This window comes from Macrobrachium rosenbergii, chromosome 48, assembly GCF_040412425.1.
Source record: "Macrobrachium rosenbergii isolate ZJJX-2024 chromosome 48, ASM4041242v1, whole genome shotgun sequence".
Classification (NCBI taxonomy): domain Eukaryota; kingdom Metazoa; phylum Arthropoda; class Malacostraca; order Decapoda; family Palaemonidae; genus Macrobrachium; species Macrobrachium rosenbergii.
This window is the reverse complement of record NC_089788.1, coordinates 71,338,525-71,350,219: the sequence shown is the minus strand read 5'-3', so window position 1 is coordinate 71,350,219 and position 11,695 is coordinate 71,338,525. Positions and strand designations below refer to the sequence as shown.

General features: G+C 37.3%; 2 non-coding genes across 2 annotated transcripts; both read left to right on the top strand.

Moving 5' to 3' along the window:
* The first annotated feature begins 6,838 nt into the window (after nucleotides 1-6,838).
* Nucleotides 6,839-6,910, top strand: TRNAP-UGG (transfer RNA proline (anticodon UGG)). Its single transcript has one exon. It is a non-coding gene; the product is annotated as a tRNA-Pro (tRNA).
* A 1,582-nt stretch (nucleotides 6,911-8,492) lies between these two features.
* Nucleotides 8,493-8,564, top strand: TRNAP-AGG (transfer RNA proline (anticodon AGG)). The gene has a single exon. It is a non-coding gene; the product is annotated as a tRNA-Pro (tRNA).
* The last annotated feature ends 3,131 nt before the right edge of the window (nucleotides 8,565-11,695 follow it).

The following is an 11,695-nucleotide window of genomic DNA, read 5'->3' as shown; positions in this document are numbered from 1 at the left end:
TATATATATATATATATATATATATATATATATATATATATATATATATATATATATATATATATATATATATATATTATTGTGGTTCTTGTTTATATTGGCAGAAAACCTTCTGTAATGCAAACTTCATTAGTTCACTCAAACACAACACACACACACACACACACACACACACACACACACACACATATATATATATATATATATATATATATATATATATATATATATATATATACATATATATACACATATATATACGTATATGCGTAATGAATACATTATCATTGCAGTGATAACTTTAGTAGTCAAATATTCAATCATAGGTTTCGGCCATAAGTCCCAAAAAGGCCGGTTCAGAATCCTTTTCGCCATACAAAAAGATATATGCGAGGCGTTTACAGACGTATACGTGAGTTTGCACGAGCTACTACGTACAATTAATAGCCTATAAATGTCTAGATAATTGCTGACCTGTCTAAATGTCAACTAAAACGAAGCAGAAACGAAATACTATTTTACTGCAGTAGCTCCTTGCTTTGAAATTAATTCTCTCTCTCTCTCTCTCTCTCTCTCTCTCTCTCTCTCTCTCTCTCTCTCTCTCTCTCTCTCCTCCTCCTACGTGTTCGTCTCCAAGTATCAGGTCAACAGCAAATAAAAAAACAGTCGAAAAATTGTATAACCCAATAGCCATAAGCAACCAGCAGGAGGCCTAAGATGGGAATTTTCAAGGGGTCCTTGTTTTTTAACATAGAAATTAAGTTTAACATATAAACTATGTTTTTTTTAACCTTGTGTGGTTATCTGTATATAGAGAAGAACTCCCCATCTTTACTGCCATGATCTACGTCATAAATGCCCAATAACTATGACAAAATGAGTGGACTTGAAAAACACGAAATCATTCGCCCCGATAAGTGCATGCGTATGAATAAATATGCTAAATAAGACATCGCCCATGAAATAATTAAATTTGTTTATGGGCTTTTGTAATTACTGTGAGTATTTAGACAATACTCACAATAATTACAAAATCACATACACATGAGAATAAACCTGTAAATTCTCACCATTACCAAGTAATAGTTAAATTGTTGTGCAAAGATAAACACAAGTCGGAATGTGACCGGGCATTAGTTAGTTATTAAATATCTATGGTCCACGATAAAGTAAACCACCTTTTTTACGCATTAACAGGTTAAATTCATGTTGGATTTCCACCGAATTTCACAATGAATGATCAGGACTTTGGCACATTTCTAGGACACTGTCTTTCTTAAAGTATTCTACAATCGCGTTCTAAATCTCTAAGAAATGTACCACAATCACTAGAGTACAATACGTTTCAGATTGGTTTACCGGTCAGAAGTTTCCCCAACATCCATACGTACAAAAGGCTACTAAAAAGTTCGCTGTCGAATTGGATATGACCACATGCGACTTTCTACAATGCCGGGTAAATTTTGTGCAAATCAACACACTGGCAATTCTATTGTTTTTCCAGTTGAATATGGAGTGATTTAGATAAAATTTAAATTCCTGATTCTATATTCTGTACCAAGAATTTTTGGCGCGGTCGTTGCTTCGAATGCATCCCTAAAAATTGTACGATCCAAAATAATTCTGCAGAATAATTCTGTGGAAAATTACTAAAACGAAGAGGAAAAAATATTGACGGCAAAGAACTCTGAGTCTAAACCTGAAACTTTCAAACTATGAATTAATTCTTGAACAAGTTATATCATCTTTCATGTTAATCTCCATCAAATGTATGTAACAGAATAAGTCTTGCAAGCGTTATAATGTTCATCAGATATGGCGGCGCATAATCAAGTAGTTATAGAAATATATAGGGTGACACTTAGTGCCTCCTTCGGAGAAATATGCCTTGAAAACCAATAAAAATCAGACAATGCTGCAGAACTTAGCCAGAAAAGATGTGCGTATTTCGGAACCGCAGCGCCATTTCGGGAGTAAACTATGCTCTATCTGATGCTGCATCTTCTTACCAAGACAAGCTATACGATATGACTCCATAGAGAAACAAATAATGGATGACTCAAGAGATAACTTCCATATATTTAGATATTATTGCACAGCTGTATATATATACTGTATATATATTTATTTATATAAATATCTTTATATATATATATATATATATATATATATATATATATATATATATATATATATATATATATATATATATATATATATATATATGTAGAACCTACTGGTCATTTTTTACCAGATACATATGTAATTGTAATAGCCACAATGCTCTCTTAACTTTCTCGAATTCTGATTAGCGGACCCGGGTTCGTTTTCCTCTACCGGGCACCATAATTTCTTCATATTTCTTGCACTTTGATCTTAAGGCTTTGTAGTGGCAAACGTACCCCAAAAAAGCGCGAAGAATTCGAGAAAGTTAAGAGGGCATTGTGGCTATTACAATTACATACATACATATATAAATTATATGTACATATATCCTGATCTTCACTTATATTTCCAAAGGGAGAGATGAAACCTACATAAATAAATCAAGCTACAAACTCCACCATTGTACTGGTATACAGCCAAGAGGAGGAAGAATGAATGGCAACACCTGCGCAGCACTTCAATTCTGACAAGAATAAGAACCAACAACGTGAAATTAACCCGCCAGTTTTTGTTGGTGACTCATGCGACTGGCTTGTTCCTCATCAGCTATATATTAGTTGGCAGCTGTATCAACTGTCCTTGAACCAGGCAAAACAGGTGCTCACATATTTTGTAAGAGCTCTTGTTTATCGTGGTATTTGTTTTAGTTCTCTTCCACATTTATATATTATATTTTATTTATCAATGAAGCAATAAAAGGAACAATATGTACATTTTTCAGCTCCTTTCTCGACCTCAAATCCTAAAGGCTCTTCTTCTTCCGTCTACATTTGAAGACTCTCCATTATTCAAATATAATAAAAGTAGCTTAGGACTACAAATACTTCTTACCCAACACAGCCATCATACCTTGTATTTTGTCTAACTGACTACGAAATACCTTTCACAACAGACATTTAGATCAATCCAAATCGCAGAACTATAAAGTGGATGCGAATTTAAATTTGACTCAAGTTTCCGGTCATTCAAAATCACATTACTATTACAAAATATATGATAAATATATTAGTGAATAAACGATAGAGTGATCGATTTTATTGGAAAGAGTGGTTGACTGTTCATATACACAAGTAAAAAATGCACCGAAGTTTCCTCGAGTTTTCTATACAGCCGCTACAGCGCATAATCAAGGCCACCGAAAATAGATCTATCTTTCGGTGGTCTTGGTGTGCTGTATGAGCCGCGGCCCATGAAACTTTAACCACGGCCGGTGGTGGCCTATCCTATATCGTTGCCAGAGGCACGATTATGGCCAATTTTAACCTTAAAATAAAAACTACTGAGGCTAGAGGGCTGCAGTTTGGTATGCTTGATGATTGGAGGGTGGATGATCAACACACCAATTTGCAGCCCTCTAGCCTCAGTAGTTTTTAAGATCTGAGGGCGGACAGAAAAAGTGCGGACAGAATGAAGTGCGGACGGACAGACAAAGCCGGCACAATAGTTTTCTTTCACAGAAAACTAAAATGAGACAGTGAAAAAGTAATCGAAAACCATCACTACCTTCAACCGTAAGAAAAAGTAAGCAAAACTTCAATTACATGAAAATTCGTAATTCAAATATTCTTAGGCAAACTTTTTAAGAGCAAAAAAATATTTATTAACTTCCTCTAAAGCAAGAAACGCGATGAAATCTTGCTCGCGTCATCAGCGTCAACCTTTCCGCGAAAAATTCCGGCGCTTCTAGATAACATTTGCATATCTTTATCAGCAGTTCTGCGACGGTCTTCGAAAATTAATCTATGAAACGCCGCTGCCTCCTTATCAGCAGCAGCTCTACGACGGTCTCCGGAAAATAATTTCATCCAATATCTCAATTTCATTATCATGTCTTTGTTGAGGATGTACGTAGCGAAAAGAACACGAAAATCTTATTCCCTTCCAGTGCAGAAATCTAAATTGTCATGCACTTCTTCCCAAGTGTTTGATGAAATTTTAAAAGTAAAAAGTTCTCACGCATCAACATTTATTTCATTCTAAATATGTAAATTGTATTCATTTTAAGGAATGTATTTTGTCTCGTTTTCCTGTAGGAAAAACAGGACTTCTGCCTGGAGGACCTCGGTCGCAAATGAGTTTAAGAACCCTTCCTTTTTCCCCTCACAGGTGAGAATATTTATTTCGAACGCCTGCAGATCCGTTTGTACTGTCACCCTAACATACATAAATTTCTACCAATGTGCGCAAGACCTCTTTTGATATGCATTAAAAAAAACTGTAGGTGGAACTAGTTAGGGTTCGTGCATAGTGCTTCAGTTTTACACTATGGTTAATCTGCACACATGCACACAAACACGTCCACATTCACACACATACACATACCCACCCACACACGCTATATATATACATATGTGCGTATATTCTCAATCAGGACTCTCTCTCTCTCTCTCTCTCTCTCTCTCTCTCTCTCTCTCTCTCTCTCTTCTCCCTTTACGAGTTGTTGAATACAGCGGAATTAGATTTCCAAGGCACGTGCGGCTATGTAGAGCAGATAGGCCATTATATCGGTGTACTCTGCATCTCGATTCCCTTCGTCCTCGTGCTTCCAGATTTTAAACTCTCTAAGGTTTTGTTTAATAACAACATGATGTTCTATAAGCATGATATTTTCGAGATGTACTGGTATTAGATCCCTGACAGAACTTTGACCTACTGTTTGCGAAAAAATTAAGGGGCGTGAATATCGGTTCGATAAGGAATTTGGGGGAGCAAAACTGGATCACGAAAACGTAGAGAATCAAGATACAAAGTAGTCCATTCTAGTAGCCAGTGGATTCCACACAACCGCACTTGCAGCGGTAATCTAATTTTACAGTAGTCAACGAGCCGAGAGAGAGAGAGAGAGAGAGAGAGAGAGAGAGAGAGAGAGAGAGAGAGAGATTCCTTAGCTCCAAAATTATATATATATATATATATATATATATATATATATATATATATATATATATATATATATGTTTTTGTAAATATATACCATATATACATATATTTTGTAAATATATACAATTTATACATATAATATATATATATATATATATATATATATATATATATATATATATATATATATATATATATATATATATATATGTTTGTGTGTGTTTTCACCCCAAAAAAGAAACTATACAAAGATAATATTTACCCTGAAAGGGAAAATTGCAAAATTCCCTAATATTTTTCTTCACCAGTTCTATAAGGCGATCTTCATTGTTTGCATATTGTCCTCCGCATTCAAAATCATCCTGCACTGCTTGCTCTGGGGGCAACAGCCCGTGCCAGTACTTGGCAGGCTTAACAAAGAAAGGCTCACTTCAAAAGTTATAACCTTGTCACATTAACATTTAACATACATTTAATTTCAAAAAGATCAATTCTACAGTATCTGATGGGGATTGACACAGTTATATTTACCACATATTCAATTTCAATAAGATCGATTCTACAGTGTCTGACGGTCTACGGGTATGATTCTCGCTTGGAGCATGAAAGGTTCTTAGTTCAATCCCCGGTACAAACTATTATATTGAAATCTGGTGTTGGGAACCGTTAATTTTTATGAATAAAAGTCCCTCATGCTTTGCACCATTCACCATGAAGAGTATATATAATCTATCATAAGGGTTAAGTTGTATTTCCTCCTGACAGTAAAACAGACTCTATCTATATAAACCTATATATCCTATCTTAAAGTTCCAGCCAAAGTAAAGTACAATAAATATGAAGGTTATGATGACCGTTTCTCTACTTCATATTTACATTTACGGATATTCCTGACAAGTCATGTCAAAAAAAGCATAAAACAAAAGTTGCTCATCCTATCGGCTTCTGCACTTGAGAGCTTTCTCTAGGTTCATGCACACCTAGTACTGCTGTTCCCTTTCACCATTCAATTTCTCACAAAATTCAATTTCTCACAAAACTGTCTCATAAACTGATCCAAACCCATTCTTCCTTGTCTAACTCTCACTGCTCTTCCTTTATAAGTCCTTCTGTCTTCTCTCTTACTTTCCCAATCAAAATGCTACCACATAATTTATTATTCTTACCCTAACCTCTGTCCCGTTTCCTTTTCAACAACCCAGCAATTATTCCTCCCTTTCATTAGTCATTATCTTTCCTGGTGTTGTAAATGAGTTTGGCACTTATCTGAAAACAATCCATACAAGAATGTCTCTCTTCCACGTTCAACTATCAATTATGGAAAATTCTTTATAAAATCGCTTATTAAGGATGGTCACGCATTCAGCTGACAAGTTTCGCTAGTATTAACCAGTGCGCACGGTTAGAATTTTAAATCTGGACATTTTTCCCCTTGTTGAAACTTTCTATCACCATCGTGCCTCTTGATGGAAGTTGCTAAGTTACTAATGGTTGAAAGGGAACTTCATAATTCGAGAATTGCCATTTCTGTTAGTTTTCGTCAGATCTTGACGAATATAATACAATAACAATCATCTGAGAGTCAAGATCACTACCGAACCGTTCATCTGGACTATTTTGAGCGCCTTAAAACTCTTTCTCCAAGTCACCAGCTTCCAGGGTCGTAAACAGTATGAAAAACCGTACTGATCAATAGCACTGCACCTCAACTATACAGCCTTGATCAAGATGTAACCTTGTTACAGTTGCTGTGATTATGACATTTACAGTTCTAGCCGCTCCAAAAACAAGTGGCCTGATGGTCTAGGGGTATGATTCTCGCTTTGGGTGCGAGAGGTCCCGGGTTCAAATCCCGGTCAGGCCCGGAATGCAACCATTTTCTACATAAGGGGGTGAAATAAATTACTGTAATCTAATTCAAATGGGGCTACCTGCAGACTTCAGTAAAGAGGACATACAGTATACTGTATATGAGAATGAAAGTGGTTGCGAACTTTCTCCTCCGTCCCAGCTGACGTTGCGTACAAGTGCACCGATGCTTGTACAAAGTAAAATGCTTAGGTGACAACGGTATTTTCCGATGTATATCAAGTCTTACCTCCTTAATAGTCCTGCACAAGTCGGAATTAAAGTCTGCCCGTCACACAATGACAGATATGAAGATTTTCCCTGCAGTATTTCTCATTTCCTACATTTAAGCCACTCCCAGTTTTGTGTACCCTAACTTTGATGATCGACTCATAAATTTCTCTTCTATTCTAGTTTACATTTATTTACAGGTTCCGTAACCCGTTTCACTGAATAATAAAACCGAGACGTCTTCGTTTTCTCAACTGAATTGAACTGAATATAGAATTTAGGCCTAAGGCCAAGCACTGGGACCTATGAGGTCATTCAGCGCTGAAACAGAAATTGACAGTAAAAGGTTTGAAAGGTGTAACAGGAGGAAAATCTCAAAGCAGTTGCACTATGAATCAATTGTTAGGAGAGGGTGGAAAGTAAAATGGAAGGAAGAGAATATGAAAAGAGGTACCAGTAAGAGGAACGAAAGGGGTTGCAGCTAGGGACCGAAGGGACGCTGCAAAGAACCGTCAAAGAACCTTAAGTTGAAAGTTTCTTTTTCTACTGTGGAAAGTGATTTAGCCAAAGGTCCTTCGAAGAACTGAAATGAGTCATATTCTAAAAAGGGCAAATGACAATTTCTAGGGCCGTACGTTCTTCAGCTTACGTATCACCGACATACAAAACATTATACAATCATTTAATAAGGAATGTCAACGCAAGCAGCCTATGACAAAATCCTTCACTTTTACCTGTGGTTGTTAAAATCTGGCCGTCTGCCTTCACTGTTAAACTTTGATTACCAAGATGTTTATCGAAGCGGAATGATTTTAAGTCTACTTCATAAAATTCAGAGTCAATGTTTGAGTTAAAATTCTATCAGTTCTTCCGACAGTCAACATTTGAGTTAATTCCTATCAGATCTGTGAGTCAACATTTGTTTTCTTATTAGTTTTATTAGAGCCAATTGTTATGTGATCAACCCTACCAGCTCTTCAATCTTTCAGCTTAGTGCGAATTTCCCTTCACCATACTTACGTTTTAACGATGTGGCAAGCAAACATGTAATTGCAAACTATGACATAAAACCAGTGACAAGATATATACACAACTATCAACTCTACTGTTATTGTATTTCACATGAAACCTAGATTTATTTATTTACTTTAAAATACTTTTCAGAACCCACGTTCACCTTGAGGGTTTGTAAACAACATAACATCAGCCAGTCAGACAACAGTAATATGCTTCATCCGTGCCTTTACCAAGGCAAATTTGACAAGTTGCAACCTCGTAACAGTTAACTGTTATCGCAACTACAGTTTTATCAAGAACATATTCAACTGCCTGAAATGTTTTGGTGTATAATTCTGAATATCTTTGCCGGCCTGATGGTCTAGGGGTATGATTCTCGCTTAGGGTGCGAGAGGTCCCGGGTTCAAATCCCGGTCAGGCCCTGGGAGAAAGTGTTTTATCAGCAATGGGCTTCAATAAACTCACAAACCGGAGAGAAGACAGCACCAAAAATAAAATGTAGTCTTCAGAAATCATACGTACAATCACAATTAACAAATCTCTGCCTTGAAGTCTGAGGGAATATATTAGCTGACGACACAGGATAAAGCTTGAAAAGAAACGACAGAGTGCCAAGTACTTCCGTGTATTTTAAAACATGTTCGTGGAATTTGTGCCCCGAAGATGTGTTAAAATCCACGAAAGTACTTGGCACTCGGTCGTTTCTTTTCAAGCTTTTTCTCTGCAGCTTCAGCTAATAAAATCTCGTGCAAATTTTTGTGATTTCTTAGTATGAGGGAATATAATAGTACACACACTGTTTGAAACAGCTCACAATTGCCTAGATACACTCAAGAATGAAACAAAGTAGCAACTGGTGGGAAAAACACCAGGTGCGAACGCTCTCCCATCAGATTACTTCATAATCCTCGGCGCTTCAATTACCCTAATCGTCAATTTATTTATGAAGTCGCTGATTCCTATGTATAAGCTCCGGCCATTTCTGGTGAAGAAGAAGAAGAAGAAGAAGAAGAAGAAGAAGAAGAAGAAGAAGAAGAAGAAGAAGAAGAAGAGGGAGATGGAAACGAAAAAAAAGAGGAAGATTATAGCAATTCATAATGAGCATTCAGATTAAATAACTCTAACGTTGAGTTGAGGTAGTGCAATGAAGATATTAATTTCTCTGTCGAAATATAATCATCCTGTTGAAATATGGTTACTAAATACATACTTGTTCAGTTTGAACTGATATCAATAAGCCCACTTGTGGAATACGGTTACGTAGGCTCATGCTAGTCCTACACTTGTGCCTATTTGCATAATCCATAATCAATCGCTAGAAATAAACTGTCACTTGAAAACGGATACCTAGTACTTCTAATCTGGGTGTAAAAAAAAAAGCCAGAAACTAATTTCCTCTCATTAGTCGTAACAGCCTGTAACAGTCATTTTGTTTCTTTGTCATAATTAAATTACAAACAAAAAAAATTTGAAAGCCTTCTTTGGTCTGTTGGGAAATAACAATAATTACCCAGAATACTTCTAAAACCACCAAAAAATGATTCGTCATTCTTTTAAAATCTGAAGCGACTAGCCCTTAACAAATGGAACCACCATGAAATTTGCATTACTAAACCTGGGGACTTACTCAGGTCACTGAAAAGAGTAAAGTGCTTCCATCTTCATGTACAGCAAAATGTCGCTTCCTCACATTATATAGAGTAACGATTACTTCACCGCATGGAACACTGCAACCAAGGTCTAGACCTTGACTGCAACAATTTTCCCCTCATCCTCGTGAAAGAAGTGTCAGCCATCGCTGAGATTCTACCAAGCTGGCGGAATTAGGCGCTATTGGTAAGCTTCCCTTGAAAACCAGTTCAAACTGCTGATAGGGAGAGAGAGAGAGAGAGAGAGAGAGAGAGAGAGAGAGAGAGAGAGAGAGAGAGAGAGAGAGAGAGAGAGGCTATTCCTTATTTCAAATCTGCAACAGTTGTCCATGCCAGACAGCAGCAAGAAGGCTTAATCAGAAGTCCTCAAACGATATTTTAGTATTACATAATCGCTATCTGCAGTGTGAACACGTTCAAATTTTCCACCAGGTTTTGCAATTCTCCAGCAGTTATTAAAAGAGGCCTTCACTAAAGAAAGTCAATTCTTACTTTGTTTGTTTTGACTTCCTCAGGGTCCTATTTCGATATATCATTTATTTCCTAAAAACTTTTTCCGAGGATTTTCTTTTTATCCATTAAAGAGTAGATCTACACGAAAAACAGGCGGTTTTTTTAATGCAGACAAAAAGTAAAAATTCACTACTAATAATTTGTGATGCATCAGTTGGAGTATTTGTATCTCGAAATTTTACAAAATTTTTTGGGAAATAACATTGCTTCTATAATATTCCAAACAGGCATGTCCCAGTCGAAGTAAAAGCAGGAAATTTTGCAGGGACCTGCTTTTTTCTCATTAACTAGCCCAAACCCGAAGAATATAATAAAAACTTACAGGAAAAAGACAGGGACTAAAACCACAGGAACTGACACGATCGCCTCTTGTAAAACTGAAGAGTATGGGTACTGGGCAAATCAGAACCACGGTGCTAATTCCCTATCTTGGTAGCAGAAAGGGAAAGTCACTGAATCATCTATACGAAGAGTATTTCTTCAAGTCCGATAATAATTTCTTTCAAAAAACTAAATGTGGCCATGTTCTCTGACAGAAAGCGAGAACCTCAGAAATACTTGGGAGTGAATGCACTCATTTTTCACCTACGAATTTCAAAGCATATAACTAATGGCACTCCTCAATTCTCTGTATACAGAGGTAACGACTGCTTCGGCATTCACTGTCTACCTCACACACGTCTCACCTTTAGGAAGATCGCCACCTCTATCATGATCACCAATATCTGATGTGAGATTTTGTCTTCGTGACTGACTGCTGACAGCTAAAAGTGTGTCTTGTGCGGCCTCTTTGAATAGAATAGAATAGAATAGAATAGAATATAGAATTTTGGCCAAAGGCCAAGCGCTGGGACCTACGAGGGTCATTCAGCGCTGAAAGGGAAATTGACAGAAGCTCTGAAAGGTGTAACGGGAGGAAAACCCTGCAGTTGCCCAATGAGACGATTGCTGGGAGAGGGTGGAAAGTCAGATGGAAGAAAGAGAAAATTAGCGTAGGTACAGTAAAAGGAATGATGTAGGTTGCAACAAGGGGCCGAAGGGACGCTGCAAGGAGCCTTAAGTAATGCCTACAGTGCACCACGTGAGGTGCACTGACGGCACTAACGCCCCCCCCCCAAACGGCGGGGGGCCTCTTTGAAACAACGGTTGCTGCAGCATTAACAGAGTATTCTATTAATCCTGGGTTTCCATTCCCTGTCAGTGGCGGCGACCGACAATGACGTCGGCGAGAAACTGGACCTTGCCAACGAACTTTTTTTAGGCGACCTTAAAAAGTGGCTCGTGTCAGCCGTCCATACAAATCGGTGGGTTCCAGTTTTGGCCAAGATTTAGTGGTCACCACTGACCGCTAAAAAATCTGAAGTATGGAGAGGCATCAGTATTTACGGCAT